The sequence below is a fragment of the Odocoileus virginianus genome, chromosome 9 (assembly GCF_023699985.2).
Source record: "Odocoileus virginianus isolate 20LAN1187 ecotype Illinois chromosome 9, Ovbor_1.2, whole genome shotgun sequence".
Classification (NCBI taxonomy): Eukaryota; Metazoa; Chordata; class Mammalia; order Artiodactyla; family Cervidae; genus Odocoileus; species Odocoileus virginianus.
Window position 1 is genome coordinate 75,337,818 of NC_069682.1, and position 24,045 is coordinate 75,361,862.

At 46.6% G+C, this 24,045-nt stretch overlaps 1 long non-coding RNA gene across 1 annotated transcript; it reads right to left on the minus strand.

The window, feature by feature from the left end:
- Nucleotides 1-4,389: 4,389 nt before the first annotated feature.
- On the minus strand, nucleotides 4,390-24,029 carry LOC139036806 (uncharacterized). The gene is made up of 2 exons (XR_011489671.1): nucleotides 23,896-24,029; nucleotides 4,390-5,953 (listed from the first exon to the last, which is right to left on the minus strand). It is a non-coding gene; the product is annotated as an uncharacterized lncRNA (long non-coding RNA).
- Between the last annotated feature and the right edge of the window lie 16 nt (nucleotides 24,030-24,045).

The following is a 24,045-nucleotide window of genomic DNA, read 5'->3' on the forward strand; positions in this document are numbered from 1 at the left end:
GCAGGAGACTCGAGTCTGCTCCCTGGGTCAGGAAGATCCCCTGGAGGAAGGCATGGCAACCCACTCCAGTGTTCTTACCTGGAGAGAGGAGAGGGTCACAAAGGGTCGGACTCAACTGAAGCATCTCAGCACCTCTGAGACCTCCTAGCTACTTGCTCCCAACAGGTGCCTGTGGAGTAATTTACAACCCAGTAAATGCTGCGTATTTATCTTATCAGCCTCTTCAGATACCTAGTGCTACAGATGATGGAGAATTTGAAATTTTGGAGTAAAATTTCAAGACATTTTATAATTACTTAAAGGTATGTCTATTTGACCACATAACCTGTGCTTGCTTTTAAACAGCAGGAAAATACTTATCATTAGAAACAATAGGATACTTCAGCATTAAATAAATCTTACATCTGCTGTTTAGCCACTTGAGGGGAAACAACTTTCTAACAAATGGCAATGGTCAGGAAAGCTATGGAATTTAGGCCAGTTGTCGTGGAAAATGACTTATTAGTTGCTAAGCTACCAGTCCTAAAAGAAGCTCAATTAGGAGAAACAAACTAGCTTGATGAGACCCGGTCCATTTTTGAGTAGAAAGTTGAGGCTGGCAGGTGATTATGGCAGATGTGTGGCAAGCAAAGTGATTGACAAACTGGTCTTTGCTTGGCATGAAATTTGGCTTTGATGTAGTGAGTGACTGACAGGCTGGTGTCATCAGAAAATGTGGATTGTGCGTTGGAAGGGCTATTTTGCAGCAAAGTGATTGACACGTTACAGAAATTGTCCCATAGATGGAGAAAACCAAATAGAGATTTGTTTTGACAAGCATTTCCTTTTTACCTGTTCACTTTGTATACAGAGAAGAGAGAGGGGAAGCCCTCGTGGGTGCTAATTGACTTATCCAGTGGATATCTGGATGGCAGTGGCCACAAGGATGCCTGGGAAGAGGCTGGGTGGTAAGGAGGTGGGAGGCGGATGTTCCAGCCTGGATTCCCCCACGACTGCTGTCTGGGGAAGTAAAGCAGCTCTCCAGGCTTCACTGTCGTATCTGCTAAATGAGGAGCTTGAAATCAAATTGTTTCTATATTCCACCCCAACCATTTGTAAGTCTGTGTTGTTGTTTCTGTTGTTGTTTTCCCACGGACAGCTATCATGTTCCCACATCTTTTCTGTCTTCATGCCACAGACCATGCCTGGCTCATCAAATTATTCCATTTCTTAAGCCACAGTGACTGGTTCATGGATTGTTCCAATGGGACACATAATAGAACATAGAATATAAGTCTCGAAGTACTGGCAGTCATCTTCGCCACCCCATGTGAGGAGGGTTGACCAATAAAATACTGGAGTGGGTTGCCATGCCCTTTTCCAAGGGATCCTCCTGACGCAGGGATCGAATCCAGGTCTCTTACGTCTCCAGCACTAGCAGGCAGCTTCTTAACCACTAGTACCACCTGGGAAGCCCCAGTAAAATACCCGATTCCCCCTTAAATTCAAATAATGAATAACTTTGTAGTATAAGTGTGTCCCAAATATTGCATGGGATATACTTAATCTCAAAAAAAAAAAAAATTTGTTGTTTATCTGAAGTGTAAATTGATCTAGGTGTCTTATATTCTTACTTGCTAAATCTGGCAGCATCTTATATTAAAAAATAATCTGCTTGGGAACGAAGCCAGTGCAAACAAAAGTGGAATAAGAGGTACAAAGAATGGCTCCAGGTGGCATTATTCAACTACCTGGATCCAGCCATGCCTAAAACTTGACTAGCTGCACTCTTCCCAGACCCAAGTGGGAAGCAAACAAAAAAACCAAAAACTTTTGAAACCGCTTTATTAAGCTGGTATGAGTTAAGTTTCTCTCTGATAACCAAAGAATGCTCTCTCCTCCTCCCACTCCATAGATCCCCCTCACTTTAGCTTTGGGTGAGGTCATCACCGGAGGTGCCTTTCCTGTGTCCTGTCCAAGGTAACAGAATTCCTGAAGTGTGTCTTATTCTCCTCAAAATGGCCATTTATCTTCTTGACTTACAGTAGTTTTTCTCCTGAATTCTGACTTTCTTCCTCCTCTCATTTTCCTGACCACTACTGCTATTTTTTTTTAATTACCAATTATAAGTTATAAAGAAAAAAAAATTTAAAGAAATTAGAGCTGGGAGACAACTCAGAAATACTTATTGTCACTTGCTGCTGAAACAATGAATAAATAGCTCTGTGCATTTCTTATCTTTTTTCAAGGAAGTTGGCCAACCATGTTTTTGACCAGTAAATTATTTATGTGTTATTTGTAAGCCATATTGCCTCAAAAGAATTTAAATCTTATTCTGAGAAGTAGAAAGATTTGCTTGTCCTATGATTCTGTGCTTTTAGGGTGTGAGTAATGAAAAACAAGCTATTTAGCTGGTGCAAAATATCTAGTTACATTTTCTAATGGTGGGGGGTGTCTCAGGGAACACAAAAAATGAGAATGCAGCCAGCTCTTAGAGAGAGCCTGAATTCAAGACCTAGACAGCCATCTGGATTCTCTCTCTCTCTCTCTTTCTCAATTCTTTCATCTCACTTCTACCTTGCTTTCCTTAGCCGGACTATGACCGCTGCAGAGAGTAGTTTTCCTCTGCACTTAATCTGTTTGGGGCTGCCCCCGATGTTAAATGCTATGGATTCAGTGACAGGATCTCATTTGCCATCTCTCGGTGCCAGCTTTGGAGAAGCGGAATGTGATGGTCTCCCGTGATTCAGACATTCTCAGTCCAGTGGAGGCCGAACACACAGAATACAAATATAGCTGCCCAGGACCCATCTCTGGATTGCAACCCACTCCCAGAATGATGAGAGCTTCTGTGGGTTACGAGCGTGCCAGTTATTAAGCTACTGTTTCTCAGTTCCAAATCCCTTCTCCGAACTCTGCTCTGAGAAGCTGGGGGCTGGGTCCTAGCAAAAGGCATAACTCCTTGGCCAGTTTGACATGGAAGTGTGTCTAAAACAGAATTACGGCTAAAGCCAGGCTGGCCAAACTTGGCTGTGACAGCCAGACTGGTGGTTCAGATTCCTGGTACCAAGAAAGCCACATGGTCCCTTGAAATCCACATCCAAACAGGAGTCCACGTGTCTGTCCACGGACCAGTAAGGATCAATAGAATAAGACAGCGAAATTTTTAAAAACGTATTTAAAAAAAAAATCTATGAATATGAGCTCTTAAAATTTTCTTCAAGTGTCTTTAATGTGTCCATGGTTAAAGAATTTTATTTCAAGAAACTCACTTCCGTACAGGGCATTTTTCAGAGTTCTGAAGGAAGCAGAAGGAAAAGTAAGTTTATAGCTTCAAATGCTGTAGGAATTGACACAAGGTTGAGCGTGATGAAGTCTAAGGCCCTTTGCACAGAGATTCCACGTGTGATTTTGCCTGGGTTAAAATCCTGCCGATGCTGCTTCCTAACCTGTAGACGTGTGGCAGCACAGTCTTGATGCGTCTCTGCTACTGCATTAGCGAAGTGGAGCTAATGAGCGTTGCCGCCACATACAGCGGTGAAGTTTGGATGAGGCGCACCACTCAGGACGGTGAACTTGATGCCCTAGCCAAGTCTTAGGCCCGGGCCAAGGCGAATACTCACTACACATCCATATTATCCCACTCATCCCTGCGGGCCCTTTGAGTCTTGAGGTCCTCTGACTTTTCCTCAGAGCCTGCTGCGCTGTGCTTGGTCACTCAGTCGTGTCTGACTCTCTGCGACCCCGTGGACTGTAGCCCGCCAGGCTCCTCTGTCCATGGGATTCAGGCAAGAATACCGGAGCGGGCTGCCGTGCCCTCCTCCAGGGGACCTTCCAACCCAGGGATCAAACCCAGGCCTCCCGCCTTGTGGACGGATCCTTTACCAGCTGAGCCACCAGGGCAACCCGTGAATACTGGAGTGGGTAGACTATCACTTCTCCAGGGGATCTTCCCAAACCAGGAACCGAACCTGGGTCTCTGGCATTGCAGGCAGATTCCTTACTAACTGAGCTACCAGGGACGCCCTTAGCTCAGAGCCTATGGGGAGCTGTCAGAAGGAACTAAGCCATCTGTGTGAATTCCATCTGTGTGCTGAGGGACTGGAACCCAGAGAAAAGGAAGAAAATGACGTGCACACCCGACACCGCGGCTCCCAGCGTGTGACGACTGTGGCCCTAAGTAAAGCTGCCTGTCAGAAACCTCCGACAGACGACCTGCAGCAATGAGAGGGAGAAAGGAACGGCGCTGCAGGGCATCGTGCCCCATAGGAGCGCAGATCACGGGAAGGGCGGCCCCGTGACTCAGGGCCCCTCCCCTCGCCCTCCTTCTCATCCGCAGGCCCAGCGCCTCCACTCGTGGCCTTGATTCTCACTTTCCAGCTCCCATTCACTCGTTTACCCATTCATTCATTTTTTCATTGCATTATATTTTAATTCACTCGTGCGTGCCTTCAACCATCTATTCATCAAATTTTTAATTACTCACATAGCAAATGTTTATTGGGCTAATAGCTGCAGATTAGATGTACTGGGCTCTTTCGGTAAAGTGAGTTCCTTGATAAGTATTAAGAACCTAACAACAACAGCCCCAGCATTTACTGAGCGTGTCTTCTGTGTCACACACCATGAATTATCTCATTTTATCCTCACAAAAGTCATCTGAGGTAAGATGCTATTCTTAACAGCATTCTTTAGAGATTGAGTGAAATGTTTTAGAAGGTTTAGGTGAGTTGTCCAAAGTCACACAGCTGGTAGATTACAGAGTCAGCTTTCAAAATCATGTTTGTCTAACATAGCACATATGCTTTTATCCACTACTTGGGGCCGCCTCAATAGATCTGAAAATCTAATGTTTGTACTTCTTGCTCAGAATGAATTCATAGGGAAGGTGGTACCTGATCTGTGTTGCAAAGTCTGGACAGTGGACTAGTAAGAAAATGATTTAAGAAGGTATTCATGCTGATCAAAAACAGCATACTAAATAAAACAGTGAATCAGAAACCCACCATATGACCTCACTTTCCCAGCATATTAATATGTCATCATCAACTTGGCAAAACGAAATAGCGAGTTAGGAATCTTACCATGTAAAGTGTATAGTTGTTTAGTTGCTAAGTCATGTCCAACTCTTTGAAACCCCATGGACTGTAGCGCACCAGATTCCTCTGTCCTTCACTATCTATCAGAGTTTGCTCAAATTCATAACCATTGTGTTGGTGACACTATCTAACCATCTCATCCTCTGCCACCCCCTTCTCCTTTTGCCTTCAATCTTTCCCAGAATCAGGGTCTTTTCCAGTGAGTCAGCTCTTTGCATCAGGTGGCCAGAGTACTGGAGCTTCAGCATCAGACCTTGCAATGAATGGTCAGGGCCGCCTTCCCTCAGGGTTGATGGGTCGGATCTCCTTGCAGTCCAAGGGGCTCTCAGGAGGCTTCTCCTGTACCGCAACCAGAAAACAAATCCAAACTGGCTTGAAGAATGAAGAAACGCATGAGTTTGCGTCACTGAAAAGGCCAGGGGCAGGGCTGGCTTCAGGTACAGTGTGATCTAGTGCCATCAAGGACCAGCTTAGTTCCCTTCTGTATTTATTCTCTGCCTTCCATAGAATCAGCAATCTCCTCGGGCTTCAAATGAATTCCCATTGGCAGTTCCACGGCCTTGTATTTATTAAGCAAAGAAGTTGTCCAAGTCTACATATCTTCACACCGCACAGATCATAGAAGGACTGGATCTCAAAGAGTTGAGAGACACTTCTTTCGTCTCAGAAGCCCTAGAAAAATTCTCCAGCGATTTTATTGGTTTTGATTTGGCTTCTTCCATCATAAATCAAATCATAGTTGCCAGAGGGATGAGACAGGATAGAATTTTGGGCTTTAGACAGTCAGAGTCCACCCTCAAAAGCTGGGGGAAGGATCAATACCACAAAAGTTGATGGCTGATCATGGTGGGGAATCAAACTCCAAATGGTGTTATCTGGAAGAGGAAGAGGAAATGAAGTTAGACAGGAAAAACCTCTGGGGTCCACCACACCTAGCTATTCGGTTTCTTTGTTTAACTACTGAGTGCCCAGAAGTATCTTCCTGAAGCATACAGTACCTCAGTTTTGAACAATACTAAACCGGCAGTCGGGCTTCCAGGTGGAGCTAGTGGTAAAGAACCCACCTGCCAATGCAGGAGACGTAAGAGACTCGGGCTCAATCCCTGGGTCGGGAAGGTCCCCTGGAGGAGGGCGTGGCAACCCACTGCAGTATTCTTGCCTGGAGAATCCGATCGTGGACAGAGAAGCCTGGCGACCTACGGTCCATAGGGTCACCAAGAGTCCGACATGGCTGAAGCTATTAATGCTCGGCACACATGCAAGAAACAGGCAGTTGAGTTCGTCCTTTGATTTGTGGATGCTGCATCTGATTCCCCTTGGGTGGTTGAATCCACACCTGTGAAATCTGTGGATCTGGAGGGCCAACTGTACTGTCTCATGTTATATAAAGGACTTTGGCTTTTTTGGAGTTTAGTGTCTTCTGGAGTCCTGGAACCCATCCTGTGGATACTGAGAGATGACTGTATTGCCTTATTCATTACCATCTTGGAAGCATTTTCTCCGCTAAATGCAATCACATTTCTTTAATATGTTAGTGTAGTATTGCTTTTATTCCTCCTCAAAGTGCCTCAGAAGTCCCAGCGCTCAAAGTGTCTTGAGTAGTTATTGTCACTACCCTCCTTTATATCTGCTTTGTCTCCTGACTAAACAAAAGGTATCGACTTGCAACATTTCAATTAAAATCAGATTAAATTCTGCATTTCTTTACAGGGGAGGCACTTCGATTGCAAGTCTTTCCATGTTGTCTATTCGACAAATGCGTTTGGCGCGTGCAGACTGTTGTGATCACTTTTCTTTTTGTGACATTTTGAGGAGGGGGAAAACCTGCATGGTTCAGTGGATGACACAGTTTGTTACAAGTGGCAACATAAAAATTTGAAATTCTTAAACGATTTAGCATTTCCCCTCCCGGACACATTATTTATCACGGAGAAGTGATATTCTGGGGGACTCAAGCCAATCAGAGGATGGGAGTATAATTTTTACAAAACAAATGTATGTATAAATTATCACTCTCTCTTCTCCTCTCCATAAATAGCGACACTAATAGATCCATAGCTGAGATATGGGAAGGGGTGCCATGTTCTACAACAATTCATCTTATCTGGGGAGGCAGAGTTGAGAAATCAGGGCAGCTCAGATGCACAGCTATACTTCACCAGCGTCCGGCGTCTCCTGACTATAGTAGTTGAAGGAGTGTCTCTTGTCTAGAATAGAAGGTACTTATGTGTGTGTGTTTGCATGCGTGTGCAAGAAAAAGGGAGATGGAGGCTTACAATTCAAGGCATGATTAAACCACAAATATATTTTACTTAGTTGGTACAAAATTTACACAATAGGGAACTTTTATTAAAAAGTTTAGATTACTATCTTATAAAGATCTCGAGCTCTTCCCTAAGGGGGAAAGCGACTCACTGGAGCCTACAGTGGTTTTGTATGGTGACTGCCACCTTTAGACAGGCCGTAAGCCCGCCAGGCGCCTTAGTGCCCACCGTTCCCTGCTGCCTCAGATAAAACTCGCTCCGTTTTGTTACTACCTTCTTGGATACAAGGAATAAATGAGTTTGTGGGCCTTAGTGTAATGGACGAATAATCCAGTGACTTTTCAATCCAGGGTCCTTGCACATTTTGCCCCAGATATAGGCCCTGATGGTGGAAGGAATCTAATTTTCTTGTAAGACTATTTTTCAGAATCCGCATGACTTAGTTTACTCCCATTAGCTGAATCAGTCAATATTCTGTTTTAATTTATGTTTTATTTGGAGGAAAATTGCTTTGCAATATTGTGTTGGTTTCTGGTGTAAAGCAACATGAATCAGCCATAACTATACATGTATATACATATACACACACACATACGTATTTCCCCTTCCTCCCGAGCATCCCGCACCCCTCTGGGTCATCACAGAGCACCAGACGGGGCTCCCTGTGTTACCCAGCAACGTCCCGCCAGCTCTCCATTTTACATGCAGAGTGTATATATGTTGAGGCCACTTTCTCCATTCATCCCACTCTCCTTCCCCCCGCTGTGGTCACAAGTCCGCTCTCTACATCTGCGTTTCTATTCCTTCCTTGCAAATAGGTTCATCAGTACCACTTTTCTAGATCCCATATATATGCATTAATATGTGATATTTGTTTTTCTCTTTGTGACTTTCTCCACTAGAAACAGAATCAATGTTCTTTTAAAAAGTAAAGCAAGATATTTCCAACTTTTCTGCAGTTTTAGTTTTCCTCTAGCATTCTTTTGCGACTCTTCTGAACCAAGCAACTTCTTGGGAGGTATACTGAGAGGCTGAATATTCACAATGTAAATCACATCCCTTGTAAATCATAGCACACCGCACACATCATGTGGCTCTGGAATTTCTGCTAACCACAACTGCCATCTTTGAGCTGACTACCAATGCTGAGTGTGTTCGTTACAAAAATCCTCAGCAAAAATATTCCAGGGCTAATTAACGTTGTGTTTTTGTGTATTTGCCTTCTTCACTTTATGGTGATATATGTTTTATCAGAGCAGGGAAATGTGTATTTTTCCAGCTTCTTTCATTAGTGTCTCTAAGCTTGTTCGAGATTCGTTCTTCGGGCAGCTCTCCAGCTGACCCAACACTCAATCCCCTTCGGCAGGAGAAGGGGAAGCTCAACAGAGGAATCACTGAATCACAGAATGTGCGAGTTTGAGACTTGGCACTGGGCATCTGTAAAGCAAAACTTTGAGAAATTTGCCATATTTTAATAAGCGTATCATAAACTATTTTTGATTGCTTGTTTTTATTGCGTACTCAATGTGTGTACCTAACTCAGGAGTCAGTAAAGTATGGATCAGGGTCCAATCTAGCCAGCTACCTATTTTTGTAAATAAAGTTTTCTAGGCACAAAACCAGGCCCCCTTATTTATATATCATTTGTGTCTTCTTTTGTTACAACAACGAAGTTGAGGCGTTGCAACAGGGGCCGATAGGCCAGCGGAGCAGAAATATTTACTGTGTGGCCCTTTAAGAAAACCTTTGCCACACTCTGATCTAATTCTCTAACACAGCAGAAAAAGTGTTACTGCTTGTTAAATGCATTTTTAAAAAATTATTAGTTCCCCTAAATTTAAGCTCCTGTACTGGTCTTCAGGACTCCTGTGGCACTCACAATCATTTATTCACTGGACATCTTCATACTCTAAGCCGTGGCACTCACAATCATTTATTCACTGGACATCTTCATACTCTAAGCTGCTTAGAGAGTCTCTTTTGGATCTGATTGTATCAATTAGGAATGCTTTTAACTGCAAGTAATAGAATACTTCTACTTGTGGCTTTAACGATAAAGATTTCAATTATCTCCTCTAATCAGAAACCTGGATGCCACGGAGTCTAGGTTGGATGCAGAAGCCCCAGGGTTGTGCAAGCCACAACTGCTATAATCCCAGTGCTAGAACAAGACAAGAAGCTAAATACTCAATGAAAACATGTCAAATGGCACGTGGATGTATTGATGGATGAATCAGTAAATGATAGACAACATTCTTCAAATTTAGTCTATTTGGTCCCCACGGTGGGCATCAGAGGACAGCATGTAAGGGGTCCTTGGTAGTAAAGCTGTTGCAGAAACGTCACTTTATCTTCACCTCTTCATGTTACAGATGGAGAAAGTGAGGCGCAACAACAGAAAGTTAGCTATTCGTGTGAATGTTTACGGTTTTTGACTGTCCAGCATCCACAAGCGGCCTTTCTGGTAACAGCTCTGTAATTTTGCTTTGAAGAACCAAGTCTCTGAGACGGTGTGACTGAAGTGGGGCAGGGGGCAGCCGTGCCCCCACAGAGAGCACCTGCTCTAGGACCCACCCCAACCCCAACTTCAGTGATCGGCCCAGAGCTGAGTCCATGTCCCAGGGTCACACAGCCTGGATGAGCACGAGGCTTCCGCAGGTGCTCCCAGGGAACAAAATCACAGAGCACTCTCTAACAGGACCTAGTCCATGGTGTGTGCTCAGCAAATAGCTGTTGAATGAATGAGTGAATATATGAATAAATAGCATCTTCCTATGCCAGACAAGAAGCGTCCCCAGTGGCCAGCTCATCTACCCCACAGAGGAAGCACTGGAACCTCAGTCTCTATCAGCAAGTCAAAGGTCTCCTCTGCTCCTTCTTCCTGATTGTGGCCACAGGGATTCTCAGGCTTCCAGCAACCAACTTCTGCCTCGTCAATTTTCCCAAGTCCTTGAATGTTTCCATTTCTTGAAGTACATCTTGTCTATGTATTTGAATTTCAGTTCTTGTCATTTGCAACTGAGTGAGGAAGATGCCAATGGCCCTTGGCTGCCCCGCTGAGCCCACTGAGGGATGTAGGGCTTTATCCTGACTCCCCTCTTGCAGTCCTCTGTCTCCAACTGCATCTCTGCCCAGGCGCTTCTGGCCATCTCTCTCCTGCATCCCCACACTCCCCACTGGGGGCTCAAGCACATCCCTGTTTTTATTTCACAGTGCAGCGTGTCCCAGCGCTCCCTGGGCTAACTAGTTCCAAGAGGCTCACCTGGGCCATGGAGAAATCTAGATCTTAGACATTCGGTGGGGAATCTCCAGGGCCCTCAGATGTCCAGTGGAGTGCGTCTGAGAGTCCTCCTAGGTTGGGGACTGAGCAAACACTGTGTCTTTCAGAAACAGATGGCATCCAGGTGTAGCCTGCGCAGCTGGGCTCCATCTTGGAACTTCTAGTGGATTCTCCAGTTGGGGTGGGCCACAGGCCTTGCATTCTCTTCCACCCCAGCAGGACTGCTGCGAATCTCAACAGTGGTGCCTGAGGATGATACCAGGACTCCTTCTGAAAATATCCCCGAAATTTTCCCCTTCCAGGGAACTAAAAACTATTTTGCACTATGAAGAGCTTCATGGAAGAGAATATTTAAACAAGTAGCTATCTGAAACATGCTCTGTGAATTCAACCATCAAAAATTAAATCAAAAGTTTGATGTTAAGAAGCCTAAGTAATATAGATATCTAAGAAGACATTTTTTATATACTCAAATTTTTAAATTTGAAAATTGACTCTGCCACTTACTGTGTAAACTTGAACTTGAATAAGAACCTTAAACAAAAACAAGGTCACTGTGTAATCCTGAACAGGAAGAGACCCTGATGCTGGGAAAGATTGAAGGCAGAAGGAGAAGGGGGCAACAGAGGATGAGGTGGTTAAATAGCATTATCAACTCAGTGGACATGAACTTGAGCAAACGCCGGGAGATAGTGGAAGACAGGGAAGCCTGGCTTCTGCAGCCCATGGGGTCATAGAGTTGGACATGACATAGCTACCGAACAACAGTAACAACAAACCTTGAAAGTTACTGAAACCAGTAATTTTCAAACGTGGTCCCCAGACAGCAGCAGCAACATCAGCTGGGAATTTTTGGAATGAAGATCTCAGGGCCCACGCACCAGATCTACTGAATCAAATACTCCAGGGAAAGGAGTCAATAATCAGAGTTTTATCAAGCCCTATAGGTAATTTCAATGCATACCAAACCATTGAGAATCATTGACTTAAGCTATCCACTCTGAGTCTCCTTATATATAAAAGGAGAGTCATACTACTTCGCCTCCTAAGGTTGTTTTAAGGATTAAATTCAATAGGTCTTGCATGTAAAGTACTTAGTACAGTGTCTGGAGCTTCATATGCACTCAATATATGACAGCTACAATCAGTGTTATTGTTATTTTGTTATTATTGGATTTCATTTCTGGCTGGCCAGTGAATTAGTCCACGTCTCTATGTGTCTACCTGTGAAATAGTGAAGAGGGAAGGTATTCTAATGTTAATCATTATAACAATAGCTAATTTAGTGAACTCCTACCCTGGGCCAGCCACCTGGCTAATCACTTCATGAACACTGCATTTGATCTTCATTTAAAAAAAAAAAAAGCTAAGAGAATGGTGCTATTATTGTCCATCATGTGACAGGTGATGTAGCTCAAGTAGCTTGCCCAGAATAACACAGGTAGTGGGTGAAACAGCCAGGAAAAGAATTCAGAGACTGAGTCTCCAGAGCCTGGGTTTTAAGCAGACCACCACACCACCCATCCGGGGCAGTTTGCAGAAGGGAATATGGGGTGGCCATTTTCATACCTTCAGTGTCACTGCAAAAATCAGATACTCACCACCCTATATGCATTAACACCATAGCTATTTATTAATTATAGAAGAAGTCTCTGGATCGGGTTTTGGCTTGAAATGAGTTTATTTTGTAAGAGGACCTTGTGGCCGTCCTCCGTGAGGCTCTCCATGATTCTCAGCTTTTGCCTGAGTACGTTGGTCGTGTGGTCCTGATGGGAGATGATTTGCTGATGACAGGTCTGTAAAGACAGCCCAGAACTGCTCCTTCCAGGTCACTCTTTGAGGCAGTGATTACTTGAGCCCACAGAATACATTCAATACCCCCATGAGATGAGACAATCAACTAGAAAAAAATTCTTCCTTTACTTACAGAAATACTTCCTTTAGCTTTAGGCGAGGATGAGAAAGAGGAAATGTGGAAATGCGACTTGTAATTATTGTTAAGTAAGTAATAAGCAGTTGTACTTATTAGCATGGGTGCAGGGGCCTAATGATAAATGCTAAATCTACACCACTTTTCAATACCACAGAAAATCTAACCCATAAAATACCAATGACACCCTGTAAAACAACTTAGAAGTGGGTAAAAATTTTATGTGTGTCAAAAGAATTTCAGAAGAGGCTGCTGCATTTGTAAATGTATTTAAACACCCATCAAAACGATATTCCAGAATAAAAATATACATTTATTCAGTGCTGTATTCACTTCATCCTGAAGAACTTTTCAGGTACAAATAAATCTGGGACAAAACCCTGCAAGTTTTCTTATTTGAGTGAAGTTAATAAGTTTGTCCTTCATTTGAGAGTTTCCACCTACATCTTCAAAGCTGGACCTCAGAAATATTACAAGACGTTGGGTTTAATGTAAAACCTCCTTGTGTTCCTAAAATGACAGTATCAACAATAGCACCAATGAGCAAACACTACTTTTGGCTTCTGCCTTTTATTTAATTTTTTCCCCTCTCCTTAGCTCCACCCCAGCTAGCTCTTGAAAGGCCTTCTGTTCTGTCAGCCATAATGACATCTGCTGGCGGAGACAGGAAGTCATAAATCTGCAGGTCCCCTCTCAACCAAACCTTGTTAATGCTGCCATTTATCACGGGGGCTGGGGTGCCATCTCTGGAGGGCTGGACGCAGAGAGTCCATTTTCTCCCGCACCCCTTTCCCAGGAGAGCAACCATTTCAAAAACAGCCACTTTTTCATCCTGCATTTGCAGACCTGAAAGGCAGATGCAATGTGCGGCTCTTGGAAAGAAGCCACGATTCCAGGCAACAATAGACTCGACTTGATGTGTCAGAACGGCGAAAGGCGGTTCTGACCAAGCTCTGTCCTTGCTCATTTTAAATCGGCCCCTCGTTGCATCCAGGAGAGGCACGGGAGACTCCCTCCCTGGGAGACCCTCCGCCTCCCTGAGCTTCTTTAAGGGCAAAACTAGCTGCAGGGCGAGTTGAAGGGGAGGGATTGAAACTCGAAGTTACTTTTGTTTCACACTCATTCAGGGTGAGGTTTGGGTTTTATTTCTTAGGCGTTCACTGTACCCTAGGGCTTGATTCAAGACCTGTGTCTGTGCAGAACGTTGTCTAGCTTTTGCTGCTCAAAGTGTGGTCCCTGGAGCAGACGGCAGCATCTGTGGCAGCTGGTTAGAAAGGCCGCAAACCAGACGCCCTAGGGGCTTCCCTGGTAGCCCGGTGGTAAAGAACCTATCTGGCAGTGCAGCGGATCCAGGAGACAAGGGTTCGATCCCTGGGTTGGGAAGATCCCCTGGAGAAGGAAATGGCAACCCACTCCGGTATTCTCGCCTGGAGAATCCCATGGACAGAGGAGCCTGGCGGGCTACAGTCCATAGGGTCGCACAGAGTCGGAGATGACCTGGCGACTAAGCAAATGCAGGCGCTCTCCACTCACTCGATCAGAATCTGGACTGGAAGCCAGACCCCCAGATGCGTCCTCTACATTAAAGCTCCCGGGCTGTGCTCTGGGGTTCCCAGCCTTGGCCCGTATTAACATCTGGGACTGGGTCATTCTTTGCGCGCAAGGGCCCTCCCTGTGTGCTATAGGGACGTTTGCCAGCATCTCTGGCCTCTACCTGCTCGGTGCCGATAACACACCCCTGAATCGTAAAAATGATCCAATCAAAAACATCTGCAGACATTGTCAAGTGTCTCCTGGGAGCAAAAAGCACCCGTGTTTGAGCCCATGTGACTCAAAGTGTGCTCTGTGAGTTCACAGGGTCTGGTTGGCAAGGCACCTTTTCAGACTCCACCCCACATCCTCTATCTCAGGATTCCTTAAGACGGGGCCCGGGAATCAATCTATTTTAACTCTGTAGGAGACAACACCTGGACTGCGTTTTAGAGCAGTTTAAGAACTGTTTAGCTGCAGGGGACAAACAGGGAAAAGCAATGCGGTGACTAGACATTTTGAGACACAAAAGTCAGCGTGGGTCTGGCCTGGTGGCTCAGTGGTAAAGAATTCCCCTGCCAAGGCAGGAGACACGGGTTTGGTCCCTGATCCAGGATGATCCCACATGCCTTGGAGCAACTAAGCCCGTGGGCCATAAGTACTGAGCCTGTGCCCAGTAGTCCGGGAGCCGCAGCTGCTGAAGCGCTAGCGCCCTAGAGCCCAGCTTCACAAGTCACTGCAGTGAGAAGCCCCCGCGTGCCACAGCCAGAGAAAACCCCGTGCAGCGCAGCCAAAACCAATAAGAAGGAAATGAATCAGCACAGCTGTAGCGCTCCCGAGAGAGTGATGCGTGGTGGCTGCAGGTACACCCTCTCAGGACGTTCGAATCCGGGCTTCCGCAGCTGCTGTCCCTACAGCCTTGGGTGAGCTACCTAACCCCTCTGCGCCTCGGTTTCTTGTAAAATGGGGACAACAAGGCCACTATCTCATCAAACTGTTCCAAGGATTGATACATTCATGTTTAAAGTGCTCAGCACAGTGTGTGGCATGAGTGCTTCATAAACACTAACTACGATGATGACCATTTCTATAATTAGCCTGTCTTTCCCTAGATGTTTAAGACCCCTAAGAACCAGGCAGTTGCTTTATTTCCCTCTGCATCCGTAGCACCCAGCCCACTGCCTGGCAAGGAGGAGATGCCTCATGAACCTTAGTAGGAAAAGGAGGAGGCTCCAAAGAAGAGAAGTGGGTGCTGGCAGGAGCTCTCTGCCCCCAGGGGCTGGGATGTGTGCGATGCCCCCTTTGCAGCTTGTACATGAGGATCTGAGCTTCCCCAGCTGGCTTCTGCAAATTGGTGTCCTTGCAGATGTAGAGGACTGAGCTGATGTCAGTTTTATCCCTTAGTACAGAGTAGATTAAACCTCAGATACAGCTGAAATCATTCTATAAGCAATAGTCAATCAACAAATGCTTGTAAAAGAATGAAAAAGCTAAAAATGTGGGAGTACTTCCTATGTGTCAGTTGTGATGAGTATTTTAGGTTAGGTCACACAATCCTCTCTGAGCCCCTAATGGAATCGGTGGCATAATTATGCCCATTTTACAGATAGGAAAACTGAGGCTCAGAGAGGCTAAATAACTTGCTCAAGGTTACAGTCTCAGTAAATAGTGGAAGTCGTTTTAAATGTAGGTCTGTCTGACTCCACACCTACGTTTATTTTCTTTTCCTGGTGCCTACCTGGACTGCACACGGTGATCCTATGTCCTAGGATTTTTGGGGAAAATCCTAATCTCAAACATTCTTCTCCCGTCTATGGTTAAGAACACACTTGTGTTGGATCACATCTTTCATTTGTTTAAAATCTCGAGCCATGGTAATAATGAGAACTCTGCTCTGCACTAGAGATGTGAGGAAAAGAGAGGCCCCTGGTCCCAGCGAGCACACTGCGGGGAGAGAGGACACTGACAAAACTAGCGAATAAAAAAGACTAATAAGAACTAGATACGTTACAAACCAGAGCCTTAAAACTGCGCCTAGCGGAGGCATGTGTGGACTTACAGTGCATCAGGCTGGGCCGCAACTGAAGGGCTTCCCAGGTGGTTCAGACAGTAAAGAGTCTGCCTGCGGTGCAGGAGACCTGGGTTCAATTCCGGATTGGGAGGATCCCCTGGAGAAGGAAATGGCAACCCACTCCAGTATTCTTGCCTGGAGAAGCACGTGGACAGAAGAGCCTGGCGGGCTACAGTCCACGGGGCCGCAAAGAGTCGGACACAGCTAAGCGACTGACGCACGCAGATCGTTACTGAAGGCCGGTGATGTACCTGGAACCAGGCTAAGAAGTGGAGACGCTGCATGTGAGACAGCGTGTATGAGACAGTCTTGGTGCTCGCCCGTGTGAAGCTCCCGGTTCGGGGGATTCCAGTCTAACAGACGTTGCCTGGTGGCCGGCCCACTTCCCCACACTCCACTTCGGTAGCGCACGTGGCTCTTTGAGGCAGGGAAGGGCAGAAGCAGCCTCCTCCCAGCTTGAAGGCGGGGGGACACCTCGGCTCTCTTCAACTTCAGAAGGGATTTCTCCTAGGTGAGTATCTACACATCTACACCAAGTCCCACTGCTCCCCCAACAGGATGAACCCGCAGTTGCCCACAGTGATAACCTGCTGGATAATACCCTCCAACTGCCTCTTACTCCCCTACTGGAGTTTTCTAGGATTATCTTCCAAATAAACGACTTGCTCTCAAATCTTTATCTTGAGGGGTGTGCTTCTTGGGGAACCAAAAGCAAGACACCCAAGTCTTCCAGACACACAAGAGGATCTGCAAGCCCGAACTATTCAACCATTTTAATCCGGTGGATTCCTTAGCAGTGTTGGCCTTCCCAGCAATGGTTAAGGAGAAAAGACAAGCTGTATTGATGGGCAAAAACAGCATCCAGGAAAAGTCACTTTGACATAATCCTAGCAAGCAGGGGTAGAATCTCATGAAATTTTCAAGACAATAGGATGCTTAATGCCTAATCATAACAGATAAGACATGCTCTGGATAAGACAGAAAGGTGTTCTCAGAGCGAGTTATATCATTCTCTATTTGCTTCTGAAAGTTGAGGGGCATCTTTGGGCGCACAGTTCTAATGAGTCCAGGGAAGACAGCTTGATGCACAGTTGAAGTGGCATAAAATACACCGGAGCCCAGAACTTAAAGGCTGCCCGTCACATGGTTTCCAGGCCGCTCCGGTCCTTACATTCACTTAATGTCTTCCTGTGGCTAATGAAGTTGAGCAATGGATTACTGGGCCGGCGACGTGGTCTGGATTCTTCATCAGCAGCAAAACACTGTCAGCAACTGCAAGTGGTCAACTCCCGGGGACAAACGTGAGGTGTGTCCCACCGGAGAGCTCCCCAGCCCAGCCGGCCCGCTCAGCAGCTGCCCCGTTTTACACACCCATAATGCTTAATCCTACACCTAACCACATCAAAATCTTTTCTTCTTTTTCTTAAGAGAGACTAATGACTTTTAGAGGATTTATTCGCAGAAGCAAGCTTGTCAATGCCTGAGCGTCCCCAAACTTTGTCATCCACCTTAACTGTTTTCAGGGAGCAAATTTCCACCAAGTAGAAGAAGTCATAGTGTCTTCTGTCTTGGTTGAGCAAATCCAGCCTAATGGACTAGATGTTTCGGGATGTAAATAAATGAATTGATTAGCCTTTCAGTGGCTGAAAGGAGAAAATTCAGACTCCGTATGATGGCCAGTAATGCGCGTGCACACACACGCGCACACACTGACCGTGCCCTGACTCGCCTCTCCTGCCTTCTTCCCGCTCCTTCTTCCCAGCTGCCTGGCTTTCCAACCTGGGGCCTTGCGGCTACATCTGTTGTGTTCTGGAGGCAGAGTAACCTCTTCCAACTTCAGGCCGTGGCTCCTGACTGGCTGCTGTGTCTTGCAGATCTCAGGGTAAACGACACCTTCTCAGAACGGCGTTCCGTGGGCCCCTCCCAGCGTGGATCCTGCCCCCAGCCCGCCCTATCGCAGCGCCCTGCTGTACTCTCCCGGTCTCTCCACAACCCACCCGCCGCCTCCTCCTGGCCCCTGCTCCCCTTCAGCACGGCGATGCGTCGGGGGTCACGAGAGGAGATTGCTACCTTGACGTTTTCACAGAACAGTCACTAGCAGAGAGAGATCCTGAATGAGTTAAACGACAGAAGAGGAAGGCAATGAATTATATCCTCAAGGGCAAAATCGTATGGTCCACTGGCTCTCAAACTTGGCTGCATATTGGAGTCATCTGGGGACTTTAAAAAAATACTAATGGCTGGATCCCACCCTCACAGACTGATGTAATGAGCCTGGGGTAAGACTTGGGGACTGGGATTTTTTAAATCACCCCAGTTGATTACAATACGAAGCAAAGTTTGATAACACTGCTTTTTTTTTTTTAATTGAAGCATTACATACAGATAAAGTAGTGCACAAATCATAAGCCTGCAGCTGAATAAATTATCATAGACCAACACACTAGCATAAACAGCCCCCAGTTAAGAACAATACTAGTCCCCCTTCCACCCCGGAAACTCCTCATACCCACTGTCAGAGGTAACCTATCTGATGTTCAAGATGAGCTCTGTCTGCCTGTATGTTCACATATTTGGAGACGTATTCTACACTGGGTCTCTTTGCTTGGGGAAGACACGGACTAAAGAAGTTTGAATCACGTAGGACCCACCCTGGAAGACTTCCTGAAAGAGGCAGTATTTAAGGAAGGATATGAAGGAGACAGTAGATAAGAGAGGGGAAGGGGAAAAGGAAGGGAAGCTGGGGAGGGGAGGACAGCCTTGACTGAAAAGAGGCACAGGCTGAGATGCGCTGTATCCCTCTCGACAGAGAGCCCTGTGCTCAGCCGCTGTGTCGTGCCTGACTCTCTGCGAACCCATGGATGTAGCCCACCAGGCTCCTGTGTCTATGGGCATTCCTCAGGCCAGAGCACTGGAGTGGGCTGCCATGCCCTCCTCCAGGGGATCTTCCCCACCCAGGGATCGAACCCAGGACTCCCACAAAGAAGGCAGATTCTTCACTGTCTGAGCCACCAGGGGATCCCAGAGAAAACCCTGAGACTGACTTACTTATTTATGTTGACTGCCCTGTGCAGGCTTTTTCTCGTTGCAGAGAGCGGGGCCTGCTGTTTGCTGCAGTTCAGGCGCTCCTCTTGTTGCCAGGCACGGGTTCTAGGCCTCGGGCCCCAGTGTTTGCAGCACAGACTCAGTAGTTGTGGTCCATGGGCTTAGCTGCTCCAAAGCATGTGGAATCTTCCCGAATCAGGGATCGAACCAGTGTCTTCTGCATTGGCAGGCTGATTCTCATCCACTGCGCCGACAGGAAAGTCTCTAAAGAAAGCCCTAAGATACTTTTAAAGTTTATCCTTCCTTGCAAATGTGCTCAGCTCCGTATTCAATCACTCCACAAATTTTTACTAATCGCCAATCCTGCACTGGGCTCAGAGATGCATAGGTATAGAACTTCTGATTTAATTAAGGGAGACATATAATAAAGAGGCAAGTACACGAAACTACTCACATGTGGCTGTAACTACCATGAAGGATGAGAGAGTGGGACGTATAGAGTGGGAGAAGGAGGTGACACTCGAGAGTAAAGAGATCTGGGAGAAGAATCTTGCTGGAAGGAAGAGTAAATGCAAAAGTCTTGAACTTTGTACAGGAGACATGACAGTAGCTTAGATGCTCAAGAATCTCATAGGCTGCCCCAGTGTCCAGCAATCAGGGCGCTGCCTAGGGTAAAGTGGGCACTCGGAGAATACGTGCTTTAATTACATTGGGTTGTGGTCCAGCAGTAAGACAGGCAAACTGACTGTCTCCCAAATGTAGTCGAGAGTGTTGCTGTTTAGTTGCTGAGTCATAGTCAACTCATCCGTGACCCTGTGGACTGCAGCCCGCCAGGCTCCTCTGTCCATGGGATTTCCCAGGTGAGAATACTGGACTGGGTTGCCACTTCCTTTTCCAGGGAATCTTTCCAACCCAGGGATCGAACCAGAGTCTCCTGCATTGGCAGGCGGATTCTTTACCTCTGAGCCATCGGGGAAACCTGTAATGTGATAGGTGTGTGCTTTAATGGAGCATTCACAGGCTTCTTTGGGTACATGGAAAAGGTCCTCAACACCACCACCACCTTGCGAGTGAATCCCAGAAGAGATGGCCAGCCTGTCCCGTGCACGCAGCAACTTTTGCTAACTTGATTCGCTTTTTGCAACATTCAGTCCTTGCACAAGGAAGCTTCCAGTGGCCTGGCACCTCATCAGAATCACCTGGGAACTTTCAAAATTTCAGATTTTTCTGGCCCTACCCCAGGATCTAATTTAGTAAGCCTGGGGTGGGGCCTGTGTTTCTTTATCTTACCTAAAAAATCCCCAGGAGATTCTGATGTTGAGCCAGTGTGTTCTGGAAAATATGGTTGAGTCACACATCAGTTCATGCCTTTACACATCCCAGAGTTTGAGTGTTGGATCCTAGGATGCTAAGTTCCCTGGAGACTTAAACATGGCCAAGCCACCAACTCTTGGAAGAAGCTTCTCCAAGTGCTAGAGTCTGTGGGTTAGTGTTTTGCAAATTCGAGTCATGCCCGTACCACCTCCCTCATGTTTTGCTGTCTTCTCAGCCCGCCCGCACCACTATCTACTCTCTATTGTTCCTTAAGGGTGCTTTCTAAACCCACAAATCATATTAAAATTTAGATTGCTACCATAAATGGAGAGCAGTATCTTTCTCTAAGACAGAGGTAGGCTTCAAGTGAATTCAATGAAAACAGACCATGTTTTGAAAGTCTAACCAGGTACTCTTGCCCCTCCCCAGCTTCTGGGCCAGAAATCTCTGGTTTCTTGGTTGAAAATAAAAGTTGGCAAGTGATGGGCGCAAAAGACATAGTAGCAGGGAACGGACACTCTCCCGGATTGAAAGGGAATAATGACACTTTCACTACGTGAGTCAGCGTTTTCCAGGGTCATGTCTACACCCCCGAGTGACATCCTGGCACCACTGCGTTAGGCACCCCACTGGGGTGGCCAAAGTCTTCTCTGTTGATAACCAGGCTATACACTCTGCAGTCATAGCAGTAGGAAAAAAAACACAAATTAATGAAAGAACACTCCAGAAATGTGGTCCGAGAATGAGGAGGAACCAGCTAAGAGGAAAGTTTCACAGCAGGTACTGTGAGCTCCCCTCACCCCCTCTGTAACCAGCCATTGAGAAAGAGTGGAGGGAAAATTCGGAGAAGAATCCTGAAGAGGGGCTGGCAGAGATCCTGTAGCTCCCTCCTAATTTACTCCAAGGCTGGAGGCAGCTCCCCAACTCCTTCTTTCCTAGTTCCCAGTCCTTTAGATGTCATTTTACAGACGCTTCCTGAAGGCACGGGTCCTATCTTGTGTGCGCAAGCATCTCCTGCGCTCAGCTCAATAGCTGGCCCCTAACGCAGTAGGTGTTTGTTAAAGGACCGAATGGACCGCAAAGGCCCAAGCAGCAGGTTCGTCCAGGTGGGCTGCCTGCAGTCTCAGTCTTCTGTCTGTTCAGGCCCAAGTCTGCAACTCCCAATTTATAACTGTGGTTCCTTAACTACACAGACGAGCGGTTTTTTACTCAACAAGCTATGCTTCCTGTCACAGTGCTCCGTAAAGGTGTGTGGTGTAATTAGAATTAATTAGTACTAATGCCCCTTTTGCTGACGTTGCCAATGACGAAGTGGGCTTTTCTCTGCCTCAGTTGCCTAAGGACTGGGCCAGGATTAGGTGGGGCTGATCGTGGGCGGAGGCCGACGGGGTGATTTAGGGTAAGTGAATTAAAAACTTGTACCACATACGTGTGGAGAAATGAGCATCCCTGCCCTGTGCAGGGATGTTAAAAATGATTAAACAGCACTTTGCAAGGAGTGACAGTAACACCTTGCAATTGACTGGCAGGATGGGAAAGTTTCCTGTGGCCCAAAAGGATGGCTTAGAAAAACATTTGTGGGACGGATCATCCTCGGTAATTTCCCATGAGTGAGGGTAAAAGTGACAGGTGGGCGAGTTGTAGGCAGAAAGTGCCCCTGACCACACTGCTCAGGCCTCAGTTGTGCTAAGTACCAGGTGGGGGGCGGGACTGAGGCGTGAGCACTGGTGGAAATCATCACAAAGCCAGTAACAGTGTCACCCCTTGAGATCCTAAATTATTTTAATTATTATTTTAATATCTAAGCCTTAGCTGGCTCTATAGTTAGCGATTTGAGGTATGTCTGATTCCAAAAGAACAAAGGCTTTTTTAGCAGAAGTTTTTAAACCAGAGTAAACAAGAGGTTCACTTGCGGGATTGGGAGTTGTTTGGTCAAAATTGCAGATTCCAAAAAGCTCATCTAGAGGTTTCTCATGTAGAAGGTCAAGGGCAATGGGCCCTAGAAGTTTCCGATTAGGAGATGGAGGTGTGACTCTGCCTCATGCGTGACACTGGGCAATGTCTGGATACAATTTTGGTCGACACAACTGGGGTGGAAGCATCTGGCATCTAGTGGGTGGACACCCAACATGATGCTTAATTTCCTACAACGCACAGAATGGCCTCCACGATGGAGGATTATGGCCCCAAAAGATCAGTAGTACCAGGGTTAGAACATATTCTTCTAGAGTAAGGCCTAAGAATGTGCATCTTAACAAGAGCCTTAGGAAACTTTAATGCAGGAGGAAGAAGCCCTTGGAAAGATTCCCATAATGCCCGACTTTTTATGCTGAGGACATGCTGTCAAAGTTCCCTTTTGGCCCAACTAACCATCCTGCCTTCCTCCGAGTCCAGGTTAACCGCCCCTTCTAAGAGCCCCTCCTATCCCAGCAGACCTCGTTGGCCCCTTTAATTGTCTGTCTCTCCCACTGGAACAAAGTGCCTTGGGGGCAGGGTCCCCGTTCATCCTGGCCCTGGAAGCTCAGAGGGGACCAGGCCCAGAGCAGGGCCCCAGTCGCGGGCTGGCTGGAGTCTGTCTTGGCTGGAGTAACGTCTCTTGCACTGAGGCAAGAGCCACTTTGTCTGTCCGAGGTTGTCACGGGACCCTCTTTTAACACCTTCATGGAGCGTATCACTCTGAAATTATCTCATCTGCTTACTTTCCATTCATTCAGATGTTTTACTGACCACCTACTCTATGTTGCACCATCACTGGGGATAAACCACAGAGGCATAAACCTCTCTTCCGAACAGAACTTATATCCCAGAGGGGAAGTTTGGACAAGAAAAATAGAAAACTGTACATAACATGTGTGATCATACGTGTGACAATGATAAGCCCAGTGGAGAAAAATAAAATAGAGAAATGTGATAGAGGTGGAGATGTCCATGTGAAACTTTAGGTAAGGTTGGCCTCTTGGAGAAAGTGACATTTTAAGCAAAATCCAGATATTTGGGGGCAACTTATCTGCTCCCCATTAGAACACAAACACTGGGGGCGGGGGCGGTCAGGATCTTCCCTTTCGCTATGACTTCCGTGTTTCCAGAAGAGGGGCACATAGTAGGTGCTCAATAAACGTGTTACTTAACTAAAACAAAGAGAGGACTATATGATTAAACTATCAAGGAGACAGCAGGGAGATTCCTGCTTTTATAACCATCCAGGAACCAACAGAAGGTGGGAGAAGCAGAAGCATTCACTGCAAGGGGCTGGCGAGGACATCCCCGGGTCAGACTGAGAGACAGCAGAGGATGGCGGTCACCCTCCTCCCAAAGGGAAGCGCGGTCCTCCCCTCCTGATCCTGGGTTCAGGGTCCGGTTTTTGTCCTGCGGGTGGAGCTTACCTGGCGCCCGGGGCTCCTCCCTCCGTCCCCCTGCACCCCGCGCGTCCTTGCTCAGCGCTCCCGCGAGGGGTGTCCCCGCGGCCCGGGGGGCGCGCCGCAGGGCCCGCGAGCGGGGCGCACGGCAGCGCGGGCGTCACGCCGGGGTCCGCG